A 13009-nucleotide genomic window follows, 5' to 3' on the forward strand; every position below is an offset into this window, starting at 1 on the left:
CATGGCTGGGAAATGAGCCGCAGTCACCCATGGTGAGGAGCTCACGCAACTTGGACGTTGCTTAACTCTGACATGTCAGACCCCTGCAATGGGAGCGGGATTGTGACTCCCGGCTGCGTCTGACAGGCCATTGTTTAAAGAGACAATGAAAATCCACACATTTGGTGTTTCTCCCTCAAGCCAGTGCTGAAATCAGGACATCTGCATTGCCCAACTTTTTTGATAGGAACCAGATGCAAATAATTAATAAATCCAAATTCAAGATAATGCAGACATCTAAATTTAAATGGAGAGAGCTCTTTGCTCACTTGGAGGAGAGGGAGGAGTGAGGGGCTCAGAGGGACTTCCTGGGAGAATTCCTGCCTCTGGAAGTGGTGTGGGGTGGCAGGGTATCCGAGGATGCAGGCTGTGAGCAAGCACCTTGCAAATCCTCGCAGGCAAGAGAAAAGGAAGGAGAGTAAAAGAAAAATCCATAGGCTGAGATTTCCAGGGAATTAGGACCAAACTCTGAATCTGGCACCTTCCCTGCTGCTTCTTTGAAAAATCCCTGCCAGCAAGGAGGGAGGGGACGGGATGGAAGGAGGCAGTCCAGAGGCTGCCCCCCTGCTCCCAGGCATGTCCCAAGTTATCCAGGGGGGTACAGACACACAGATCCCATCTCCGGCTCCACAGGCCCACATCATACCCAGCCGGCAAGCAATGAAGTTCCCAACTGTATTCCCAGCTGGTATCACTCTTAACTCCCAGCTTTTTAACTCCCATCTCTCCTACTCTTTACCCTGCAAAAAACATATCTTGCTGATTTCCTGAGCAAGGATCCAAACCCACCAAGAGGTGAGACAGAGACGTGGGTCTGGCACGGTCGCTGACCCCTCTGTGCCATGAAGCTCAGCCCCTTGCGCTCACAGGCCCTCCTGACCCCAAACTCCAGGATCTACTGGGATAATTTCCACCCACTTCTCTCTCGAGTGTCCACATCAAACCCTATGTGGGGATGATCTGCAGGGCTACTCCTCACCCCACTCCTCTGCCAGGAGCCTCGGGAATTGCAAACACTGCTGGCATTGGGCAGTTCTGCTCAGCTCCTGGGTTTTGGCTGTGTGAAGATGCGTGAGCCTCTGTGTGGGCTTGCACAGGAGTGTGCGTGCACATTCTGTGCACAGCTGGTTGTGCATGCCAGTGTGTATGTGTGGTGTGTGTCTGTGTGCGTGTCTGCGTGAGCTCGGAGTCTGTGGGAGCAGATTTGTATCTGTGGGTACACCGTGCCTGTGGGTGCCTGGTGCCCCTCAGCGTGCAGTGCCTGTGGGTGCCCGGTGCTGTCCATGGGTGCCTGGGGGTTCCTGGTGCCTGTGGGTGCCTGTGGGTGCCTGTGGGTGCCTGCTGTCTGTCCATGGGTGTGCAGGGGTGCTCAGTACGCAGTGTCTGTGGGTGCTCGGTGCTGTCCATCCGTGGGTGCCCGGGGGTCCCTGGTGCCTGACTCTGGGTGCCCGCTGTCTGTCCATGGGTGCCCGGGGGTGCTCAGTGCCTGCCTGTGGGTGCCCGCTGTCTGTCCATGGGTGCCTGTGGAAGCTCAGTGGCCAGCACGCATCCCGCCGTGGTCTGTGTGCCCGTGGTCTGTGGATGTGGCTGTGCACGGCCGGTGCCCCGTGTCCCCCCCGCGGTCCCCCCGTCCCCGCACTCACCGGCGGCCGCCGAGCCGTGCGCCTCCCGCCGGGGCCGGGGCCGGGGCCGGTGCCGGTGCCCCGGGGGCGGCGGGCGCTGGGCTCCGCCGCCGCGGCCGGGGCCATGGAGCGGCGGGAGGCAGCGCGGTGCCGCGATCCCAGCCCCGGCTCCCCGCTCGCCGCCGCCGGGACGTCTGGGCGCGGGCAGGGGGGGCGGCGGGTTCCGCCCGGCCCCGGGTCCCGCCCCGGCCCCGCGGGGGGCGGAGCGCGGCGGGCGCGGGCGGGGGGGACGGGACGGGACGGGACGGGACGGGAGCCCCCGTGCCCCTCCCGGGCCGGGCTCCGCGGGGCGGCCGCCGCTTCCCGGCCGTGCCAAAGTTGCGATCGCGGTGCGGCATCGATGGGGTTTGGCCCCCGGCGGCGGCGGGGGATGGAAGAGGCCGGGCTGCGATCCTTCCTCCGCCCCGCGCCCGGGTCCCCTCGCCCCGCGGCGGACCCCAGGCCCTCCCGCAGGATGGGCCCTGCTCGCCGGGGATGCTCCAGGGGAGGGTGTCCCTGCCCTCGCCAGGGGGAGGGCTGAAACTGGATGGTCTTTAAGGACCCTTCCCATCCTGACTATTCCGTGATTCTTTGGTCCTATGAAATACTCAGGGCTCAGAGACCCTTAACCCCACCAGCAAAGCCCCCCTGCCCGCCAGCCTGCAGTGCACCAGAAGATCCCAGTTCTTCAAGCCAGGCCAGCCTGCACTGGGACTGGGGCTGCTGCAGTGGTTCCCCCCTTTCCTCACAGGGATTTCAGCAGCTGGGGTGAAGCATTATCCCGCGTCCATCCTGGCAGCTGGAGGTGTTTGCTGCAGTCCCCCCAGACGGTGCTAAGGCGGGTTCCAGAGGCACTTTCTCCTCCAGACAGGCATAGTGCAAGGACCCTCGGCAAGGAGCTGCTCAGAGTGCAGGGCTTTGTTTCCCCTCCTCTGAACATGCCAAGGACACAGCAGATCTCTCTGTCAGCCCCAGGGATTATGGCACAGCACCCTCATTCCTGCCTCTGCATCCCCCATCCCCATCCCTCACCCTCGTTTCCTCCTCCCTGTGCCCACATCCCCACAGGGCACAGAACAGAATCGCACAGCTGTAACCACAGGCACATCCTGACACACCAAAACTGCCAATCCAAGCCTTCACCAGCACATTTCCACCCCAGCACCCCAGAAGTGCTGTGGGGACCCCATATCACCCAGACCCTCAGATGTTCTGCAAGGCAGAGGCTCTTTCTCAGCCTTTAATTAAAAGTGTGCCAAGGTCACATTCCTCAGATCCCTGCTCTCCCTAGGAAGCCACAAAACAACTCAACTCCCTGTGTAACTTTGCCACTGACACCTCACAGTCCAGAAGCAGACCCAGGATCCAGCTGAATGTCTCTATGGCAGGGAGCGCTTCCTGGGAAAGATTTTTAGGGATAAAGCTTAAAAATGAGGTGCAGGACACCAGGTTCCTCACCTGTCTCTGGCAGGGAGTATCATCCAGAAGGTTGATGATGAGGGAATTTAATCCCCAGTTCTGGGGGAATGCTGCACAGGGTCGGTTCTTTGCCTCCTTGCTGGGCTCAATTAAAGCAACTTCTGTGAATGTTTGGAGTTTCTTGAGGGAAGGGATTATGGCTGTGAGTCCAAGGTGCCAGCTGCATTGCTGGAGTGGAGCAATGCCTCACTCATCCAAGCCTTCCAGGCAAGGAACACCACTGCCCAGGGAAGAATGGGATTTGACTTTGGCTTGTCATACTGCTCAAGTAAACACATTCAAGGTCTCCCTTTGCCACCACTGGAACCCATCTGGGTACCCCATGATCCAGAAGAAATTAGTGCTTTTAAGCAACATTTGGTTTCTATTCAGAGGCTGTACCTGTGCCAGGCAGTGCTGGCCAAAGAGCCAGAGGGAGGTGGTGGGAGCTCTGTGCTGGCAGCTTTTGGAGCAGGGCTTGGCAGCAGGGGCAGGGCAGGGGGCTGGTAGCATGGGGCTGGCAGGAGCCACCACGCTCCAGTAGCATCCCTCCCTGCACAGATTCTGTCTCCACAGCAGTTTTCCAGTCACAGGTCACCAGTGATGCCCTGAGTGAGCTGGTGTCCCCCAGGGGCCAGCTGTTAATGTGGGAAGAGACGCTGGAGGCAGGGCTGGGGGAGAGGGAAGCTGCCTGTGGTTCCCTGGGGTTAAAGTTGGACTATGCAGGGCAGGAAGAGCTCAGCTTGGATTTTCCACCCTTCCCAAGATGGAAGCTGCTGGGATGGGGATGTGGGTTCCTCCCGTGGGACCGTCTCTCTCCAGAGGAACAGAGGGGTAAAGAGAAGAGAAGAAGCCACTGGGGACAAAAGTGACAGCAGGGAGAGAAGAGGGGGCTCAGGGAGGAGATTTTGGGGAAGAGCCCATGGCAGGGCAGGAGATGTGCAGGACCAACAGCTCAGAGCTTTTTCCCTATGCCCTGGGAGAGGGTGGCAGTGGTGGCTCCTATGGACACATCTGGGATGGGAAGAACAACAAAAAACAATATGAAAAAGAACCAACATCATTGTCTCTCTTTAAAGAGAGAAAAATTAATCTCATGATAACTGGGCACCTCCACTTGATTTTAGGGGTGAAGGGAAATGGAATCCTTGCTTGAATCTCTGGTAATCCTGGCAAAGCCTTCTCTGCTCTCTGCTGCTTCAGGTGGGGACTGAATCTGGGCAGGAGGGACCATGTGGATGGAGGAAGGAGGACCAGGCAGGGAGTGATCACAGCCAGGATCTGAGAGCAGAGAGAAGGAATGTTGTTATGGTGAGGCTGAAAGCTCGGGGTGGGGATGACTCATGCTGGAGAACATACAGCTGTTGGAGCGGGATTTGGCACAGGCTCGCGGGGCTGAGGAGCCTCCCCCATTACCAAAGAGGGGAAAGAGGAGCCTCCCTGATGGCTCTGACCTGGCAGAGGCAGCTGTCGACCTGTGCTGGAGGTGATGGGCAGAGAATGCTGCCTGCTAAAGCAGGGTCATGGCCTGGACAGCATTTTGGGCAGGAGAGAGTGCGCAGTGGTGAGATCTCCTCTGGCTGAGGGATGTGTATCCTGAGTGCTGGGGCTCCTCTGCTCTCCATGATGCTGCCTTGGGGAAGGAGATTCAGAGCAGTGGGGCTGGGATGGGGCTGGACAGGTCAGCTGTGAAGGACAAAGCATGAAGCAGACATACCAGCTTGCCTAGCGACAGGGGAACCAAGGCATGGAGCAGAGACATGCTCCCTGTGGGCTCCTTGGCCCATGGTCACAGTCTCCTCATGCTGGGACAGGTGGATGTGGGGCCTGGAAGTGATTTCTGTCCGAGGAGTCAGACTGCCATCCCTCCTGGGCTGCTGGCAGCTGGTGATTGTAGGGCACCAGAGCTTCCATCCAACTCCCATCCAGCAGAAGATGCTGCAGCAGCTTCCCCAGAATTCACAAGGCTGCCACAGAGCTAAGGGGGAAAAACAGTCCCCCACATCCACTGGAGCCAGGGCAGGCAGACAAGGAGATTTGGGCAAGGCATTAGGAGCAGAAGGGTGACCCAACACCTTCCCAAAGTCACTTTCAGAGAGATGGTTTTTGTATGATGCCTGGAAATAACCAGAGCACCAGATTCCTGGTGCCGTGGGCTAATAGCTCCATAGGCTGCTTCAGAGGTGGCCCCATTACTGGGGTAAGTGAAACAACTGTAAATACAAACAGACTTGTAATTAATCATGCTCTGTAAATGTGAAGTCATTATCTGTATGTCCCTGGAAAAGTAATTATCTCCAGCTTTTCAATAAGAACTTGGAAAAGCCTGAAGAGTTGAGTTCTGGAAATGTCATCCATCTCCATGTAGAAGAAAAGCTGCATATTTTCACATATTAATGCAAGTTAATCGAATGTACAAAATAAGTGATATTTAATGCATCTCCAAAGCTGTAAGTTAAATGCCTCTTCTCTTCCCAGGGACTTATGAAAGTGTTTGGCAAACTTTTCCAGTATTGGACGCATTCTGTGCTGCTGTGTTTAATTTTCTAGCCAGTGGACATAAGATGGGATCTGATTTACAGATCTGTCCTCCTCTGCCATGTAAAGCAATCCTTCCTTGCCTGACCAGGCTCACGGGTGCAGAGCTCTGTGTAACGAATTCCTCTTTCCAAACAACAAAACCCAAATGTTTTCCAGTTGAAGGGAACTTCAAGTCGACGACTTCAAGCCAAAGCACAGCTCTGTGGAGTTTTATGCAACTGAAAGTCCACAGAAACACACCCATGCTTGACCAAAAATATCTGGGAAGATGACATTGCCTGCTGCATTTGCATTCCCGATGCTCCAGCAGCCACTTGGGGAGAGGAAGAGCAAGAGGAGGAGGAGGAAAAGGAGGAGCAGGAAATGAGAGGCTGCAGAGCTGGGGCAGCCCTTGCCAGGAACTGCCGGGCCATTGCATTTCCAGCTTGGGCAGCGCAGTGTCAGCACGGGCTGGGTAGGACATCTGCACCGAAGGGGGTTTAATGTCACCCTGTGTCTCTAACACACACTGAGAGCAGAGAGCTGCAGGAAGGTGCTCGATCTTGTGCACGCACACCCAGCGCTCCGTGGGTGGCTCAGGCTGGGGTCAGCACAGCCAGAATGAATTTTAAGTAGCCAGAAACATTCAGGAGAGGAGCTTTTGCTCTGGAGTAGCTGCATCTGGTCATCACTTGCTTTTCTTGGTGACACAAAGGATCAAGATCCACATCCTGATGGGAAGGGCAGACTTTCTCTAAGGATTATTCCAAAATGCGCCAAAAGGCTCATCCTTCTATCTCTTCACCAGCTTTCAGAGAGTTTCTTGCATCAAAGTGTTTTGGTGTGTCATTTCAGTTATATCCTAAATTACTAAGCATTAGTGCTTGCTAATGTTGAAGTATCAGAAATAAAAGCTGAAGTATTTCAACTAAAGCTGGGATGAGATATTTTACAGAAATGCAATATTCTGAGATTGCCTTTTCATTTCAAAATGAGCCATAATATTTCCAGCTCCACATGCTTCTTGGTGGGAAGGAAATCTGGATTTTTCAACCCTTTTGTGCTTTGCTGGAGCAGGCAGGAAAAGATTTGAGACAGGCTGTGTGAAACCTTGGTTGCTTGGGGCAGGGGCTGAGGGATCCTCCTGATGTCTGATCCTACAGGAGAAATGCCATGAGAATCCAATGAACCCATCAGGGCCAAATTTGAACAGTCACTGAGGGAAAAGCATTTTAGACCCTGTTTAATCAAACTGCTGAACTTGTCACTGCAGGAGCTCAAGAACAAGTTCAGAAGGGGCACACTGCAATTGAGGGGGAAGAGCTTCATCATCAGCTACCAGACGTGGTCCATGGGATGACAGGATGACATCTGTGCTGCAGAAGCCCTCGAGGCATTGTTTCTCTGAAGAGATGGAGCACACCAGGGGTGCATTGTCTTCCATCCATCCCTGACCCATGCCGAGATCCACATCTGAAAACCCTCCCATTCCTTTTTCCCTCCTCCATTAAATCACACCTTCGTTAGCACCCAGCCTTCATTAGCAGCTTGCAGGGGGAAAGTGTTGTGCCCTGAAGGAGATGTGAAACCACAGGGTCTGGCAGTGTCTCTGCTCCTTGTTCCCACAGTGGGACATGGAGCCATCCTGTACCAAAAGCCCCTTCCCAAAACACTTTAATATCTGCTTGGGTGATGCAGGAGCTGAGCATCCCCAGTCCATCACACAAGGAAAACTGCACAACTCGGATGTCTGGGTACCCATGAGACAGAAATGTCCCTTTGTCTGTCTCAATTCACAGGCTTAGGACACATCTTGGCTCAGAACATTAAATGGCCATTATTGGCAATTCAGATGCCTGAGCCCAGTGTTTCCAGAATACAGCAAATATCCTCACTGAAATGATGTCTCTTGCTGTGCCTGAGCACCAGGTCTTCCAGCAGCCCCAGAGAAGGCCCTGGTTCTGCTACCAAGCTGCTAAAGGTTTAGTAAAGTAAAAAAACAAAAACCCAAACCAGAATAAAAAAATCACCCAGTGCAATATCCACAGCCTTTTCTTGTGCTTTAAAGTTGGCAACTGAGGTCAGGCAGGAGCAGGAGGAGCCTGTGCAGTGCCTCAGCACTAACACATTTATCTGCTCCTTGGCCCATCAGCTGCATCTCAGCATCTCTGGAAGATTATTGCATTTATCCATGTCCCTGTTTCAAATAACATCCAGGGAGCTGAGACCTCAGGAGGGGAGAGAACTGGGTGAGATCCCCTGGAAAGGGAGATGAGCCAACTCAGCCACAAAGCTTTCTTGTTTGGAATATTCTGTTTCGTCCCAGGATACAAACTCATCCTCTGCAGCCCTTTCCTTGACAGATTTGGATCCCCCCACCCACATCACCTCACAGACACGGAGCCGCTGCACAAAAGATCTTCTCCCACTTTCTGGAGCATGGGAGGATTCAAAATGCTCCCCCACCCCTCACAGCAGGGCAGCCCCCGAGGCTTTAGGGGATCTCAGCCCTAGAACACCAGAACCCCAGCACAACCCTCACAGATCCTTCCTCCCCTGCTCCCCGGGGACACCAGCCTAGAAGCAGGGCTGGAGCTGCACCCTGATTGCCTTTAAAGTGTTGGCAAAATTAACGTGATAGGTTTGGAGCTGTGGGGCCCAAAAGGCAGGAATACCCAGGCATTGAACAGCAACTGTCGAGGAACTCATTTCTCTCTGGTCTGCTCAGACAGGGGGTTTGTCTTGGAGAAATTATTTTCTCTCCCCTGGGAAGGTCCTGGAAACCCCTTGGCTGCTCAGTGGTTGAGATATGGCGACTTCATCAAAAGCCATGGGGCTTATATAGGGCTGGGATTCATCCAAAAGACACATTTCCACCCAAAGGGCACTTTGCTACCCAAAGCAAGCTGGAGCAGAGCCTGTTTGCCATATGGTGCAGCCAGGAGTAGCTGGGAGGAAGGCTGTGGAGAGCTTCCACAATTGCATCTTTGCAATTTCTTCTCTAAAGTGAGAAGATCAAGAGGAAGAAGAAAGAGAGAGGGGACATTTGCAGGCATCCTCCTTCCCTGCTGGAAAGCTCAGATGTTGAGGATGGGAACGCACCACACCTGTGATTTCCAGGAAATTATTTGGGCTACAGCATCTCACTGTGCTTGACCTTCCCAGGTCAATGAGAGGCTCCATAGACAAAGTAAGAAGAGCTATTAACGCTAATGGGTGGGAAGTGGCCATGAATAAATCAGCAGCATCTTTGCAGCCATCAAAGCCTGAAACTCTCCCATATAGAGCAAAGAGCAGATGGCAGGAAGGGTGATGCATGTCTGGTTTATGACAGGGGTTATCAGATGCTGTTACCTACCAGCCTCAGAGACTTGGCCCCACAGATCCCCACCCAGCTCCAGCTGCCATGGGGGGATTTTGGACCTCACCCCCCCAGCCCTGAACAGAAATCCCCTCCCAAAGCCACAACTGAGCATCACAGAATGAAACCTTTCCCTTTGGAACAGCTCTGGGCTGGATCTGTGCAGGGGTTTCACACTTCCCTGCCCTTTCAATGTCACAGATGAGAGACAAGATGAGGAGAAGCAGTGCTAGCCCAATTCCTCCCTGTAACCAGACACATCCCTCTTCCTCCATCCATCCAGCCTGGCCCCAGTAATCCCAAATCCCAGGCATTAGACATTTAATCTTGCATTTTATCATGTCTCCTCTTACCAGAGGGTCTGAAATTAAAAGGGAAGGAGGGAAGAGCTGAGCTCCTGTGAGTTTAATTGGTTCTGGCTGACAGATAAGAAGGAAGGAGGGAAACACAGCAGTTTCTTCTGCTGGCTTTCCCTGGTGTTTCCTGAGCAGCTGTAACTATTCCAGAAGAGGGAAAGAGATGCAGGATCGGGGAGGGAGAGGCCAAATGCCCCCTCCTAGGACAGAACAGGAGCTCGTGTTTGTGTCTCAGCTGGCCCCGGGCATGTGGAGCTGAGCCAGCAGCCTTGGCTGCACCCCGTGGACATCATTTTCCATGATGCAAACGGGGACAGAGGGAGAGAGGCCAAGGCAGGGCGTGGATGAGGCAGTGGGTTGGTGCCTTTGATGTTCTCTCCTGCCACGCAGAAAAGTTGGAGGCATCTCCCCTGCCCCCGGCTGCTGCTGGGGAGGGTCCCACGGGGGCTGTGAGTGGGGCTGGATGCTGAACACTGCAGCCAGTGGAATAGACTGGGACAGAGCCAGAGGGGATGGAGAACAATGAGCTGGGGGCCAGGGATCCCCATTTCCAAGCCCAGCAGACTGGATTTGGCTGTGGCTCCCAGGGGGTGCATGGTGCAAGTCACACCTCCTTTTGCTAATGCCCTATGGGTTCTGGCATATAAAAATGCCAGTTTCCATTCCCTCCCCCCAGCCTGTAATACATCCTTGGGACATCTCAGATTTTTATCCCAGAAGTCTCAGAGCAGGATACTGAACCATTCATGCAGAATACTGCAACATCTTGCTTGTCATCCCTGGGTCCTGCTGATGCAAATCAAAAAGGGTGTTGCTCTGATTAATAAAAGCACTTATTTTATTATTATTGGCAGAATAGGTAATTTTTAATTGCACTCTCCATCCCCCAGATGAAATGAGGGACTGTACTTTGATCTCAGTTGAAAAAATTACAGGTATGTGTTATATGTCTATGGATACATTTTATATATATCAATACATTATTTTCTAGATGAAAATAGATCCACAGCTGATTGGAAATTTTTTAAAAGCCCACATGGTTAAGCTGTAGCCCCATTTTTCCTTATTTATCAGAAAAAAGCAGCATGTAGGAGTTCCAGCACCCCACATCTGTGGCTCTTGGATGGGGAAGGTAACTGGGAACCACGGGCTGGGATGCTGCAGGATTTCCCCAATGCCAGCCTGCAGGAGCAACTGGGAGAAGATGAGGTTTGGAAAAGCCTCACGTACTTAAAGAATAATGCAACCTGCCAGGCACTTAATGCAGCCAGATAAATGGAACTGCCAGCTGGAGCTCAGCCAGGAGAAACTGCCTGAGGCAGAGGCTCTGGGGACAGGGATGAGCTTGGGGATAAGGCAGGGCAGTTCTGGAGCTGCCACTGTGAGGTCTTTCCTTGTGTGGGTGTGCAGAAGCTTTGGAAATAGGGCAAGATGGGGAGGTGGGATCTCCCTGTGGTGCTGGGCAGGATCCCCAGCCAGGCTGGGATAGCTGAGGGCAGGCAGGAAGGGTCCAGGGAGACTTGAGAGTCCCTTCCAGGGACTAAAGCTTTCCAGGAGAGCTGAAGAGAGACTTTGGACAAGGGCGTGGAGGCATAAGAGGGGAGAATGACTTTCCACTGCCAGGGGGCAGGGATGGATGGAACATTTCCTCTGAGGGTAGTGAGACCCTGGCACAGGGTGCCCAGAACAGTTGTGACTGCCTCATCCCTGGAAGGGTTCAAGGCCTGGTTGAATGAGGCTTGGTCTAGTGAAACTCTCTGCCCATAGCACAGGGGTGGAATGAGATGGGTTTTATGGTCTCTTCCAAGACAAATCATTCTGGCATCCTGTAATCTGGGGAGATGGCTTAAATCAAGGGAATCACAGAATTGTTCAGGGATCATCAAGTCCAACCATTCCCCAGCAGTGCCAAGGCTACCATTGACCATGTCCCCAAGTGATACATCTGCACATCTCTTAAATCCTTCCCTGCCCTGGGCAGCCTGTGCTAGGGTTGGATCACCCTTTCAGTGAAGAAATATTTTGTAATATCCCCCCTGAGCCTGCCCTGGCCCAGTCTGAGGCCGTTCCCTCTCCTCTTGTCCCTGTTCCCTGGGGCACAGCCTGACCCCCCCGGCTGTCAGGGAGTTGTGCAGAGCCAGAATATCCCCCCTGAGACTCCAGGCTGAGCCCCTTTCCCAGGTCCTCAGACATTCTTCATCAGATCTGTGCTGCAAATTCCCCACAAGATGAACAAGAGACGTCCTGGTGTCCCCAGCAGCCCCCTGGGCACTGGGCATGGGGCACAAAACCAGCAGCGTCGGGAGGTTTAACTTCCTGAACTGGCAACACCCCCAGTGTGTGAGCATCCCCCAGAAGGCTGCTCTGCAGGGAAATGGGCTCACAGAGAACATCCTGCAGCTCAAACTGATCCTGAGAACCAGGCTGTGCCTGTGCCGGCCCAGCATCCTCCGCAACGGGCTCCATATGGCAGCTATTGCTGCTGGCAAGGGGAGAGGTGTGCGCTGTGAACACAGACACATGGACACACGGACACACGGACAGACAGACAGACACACACACAGACACAGGGACACACAGACACATGGGACACACACACACACACAGACACACACACACACACACACACACACAGAGACACACGGACAGACACACAGACACACAGACACACAGACACACGGACACACGGACACACGGACACACTGACAGACAGACAGACACACACACACACAGACACACGGACACACAGACACATGGGACACACACACACACAGAGACACACGGACAGACACAGACACACGGGCACACAGACACATGGACACACGGACACACAGACACACTGACAGACAGACACACAGATGGACAGACACACAGACACATGGGACACAGACACACACACAGAGACACACACACACACACACACACACACACACACGGACAGACACACAGAGACACACAGACACACGGACACACAGGCAGACACACACAGACACACAGACACACGGACACACGGACACACGGACACACGGACACATGGACACAGACACACGGACACACACAGACACAGACACAGACACAGACACACACACACACACACACACACAGAGCCCCCCCACACACAGACACAGACACAGACACACACACAGACACAGACACACACAGACACACACAGACACACAGACACACAGACACACACACACACATATACAACACACAGTGTGTTGTTGTCATCTCCCTGCCCCGTCCCAAGCCCCCAGCTCCTCCCGGTGCTTTAATCATCTCCACATTCTCAGGAGGGAGCGCAGCCAGCGCCCCGGGCTGCCTGTGTGGGCTTTGGGCCCAGCTTGCTCAAAGGAGCCCGGCACGGCCTCAGGAGGGCTCAGCCTTTCCCTGCCCCATCCTGGGCTTTGCCTCTTGATAAGGAACATCCAGAAGCTGCCACTCCAGACCCTGGATGTGAGCGCTGTGAGCTCCTGCTGGCTCGGGACACGTTTGGAGAGGGTGGCTGAGCACACAGGCATTAATGAGCGAAGCCAGTAATGCTGTTTGCAATTAAACAGCTCAGCCCTTTCCAGAGCAAGACTGCTTCTCACCCCTGAACTACAGCAACCTTC

Source organism: Melospiza georgiana, chromosome 24 (assembly GCF_028018845.1).
Source record: "Melospiza georgiana isolate bMelGeo1 chromosome 24, bMelGeo1.pri, whole genome shotgun sequence".
Classification (NCBI taxonomy): domain Eukaryota; kingdom Metazoa; phylum Chordata; class Aves; order Passeriformes; family Passerellidae; genus Melospiza; species Melospiza georgiana.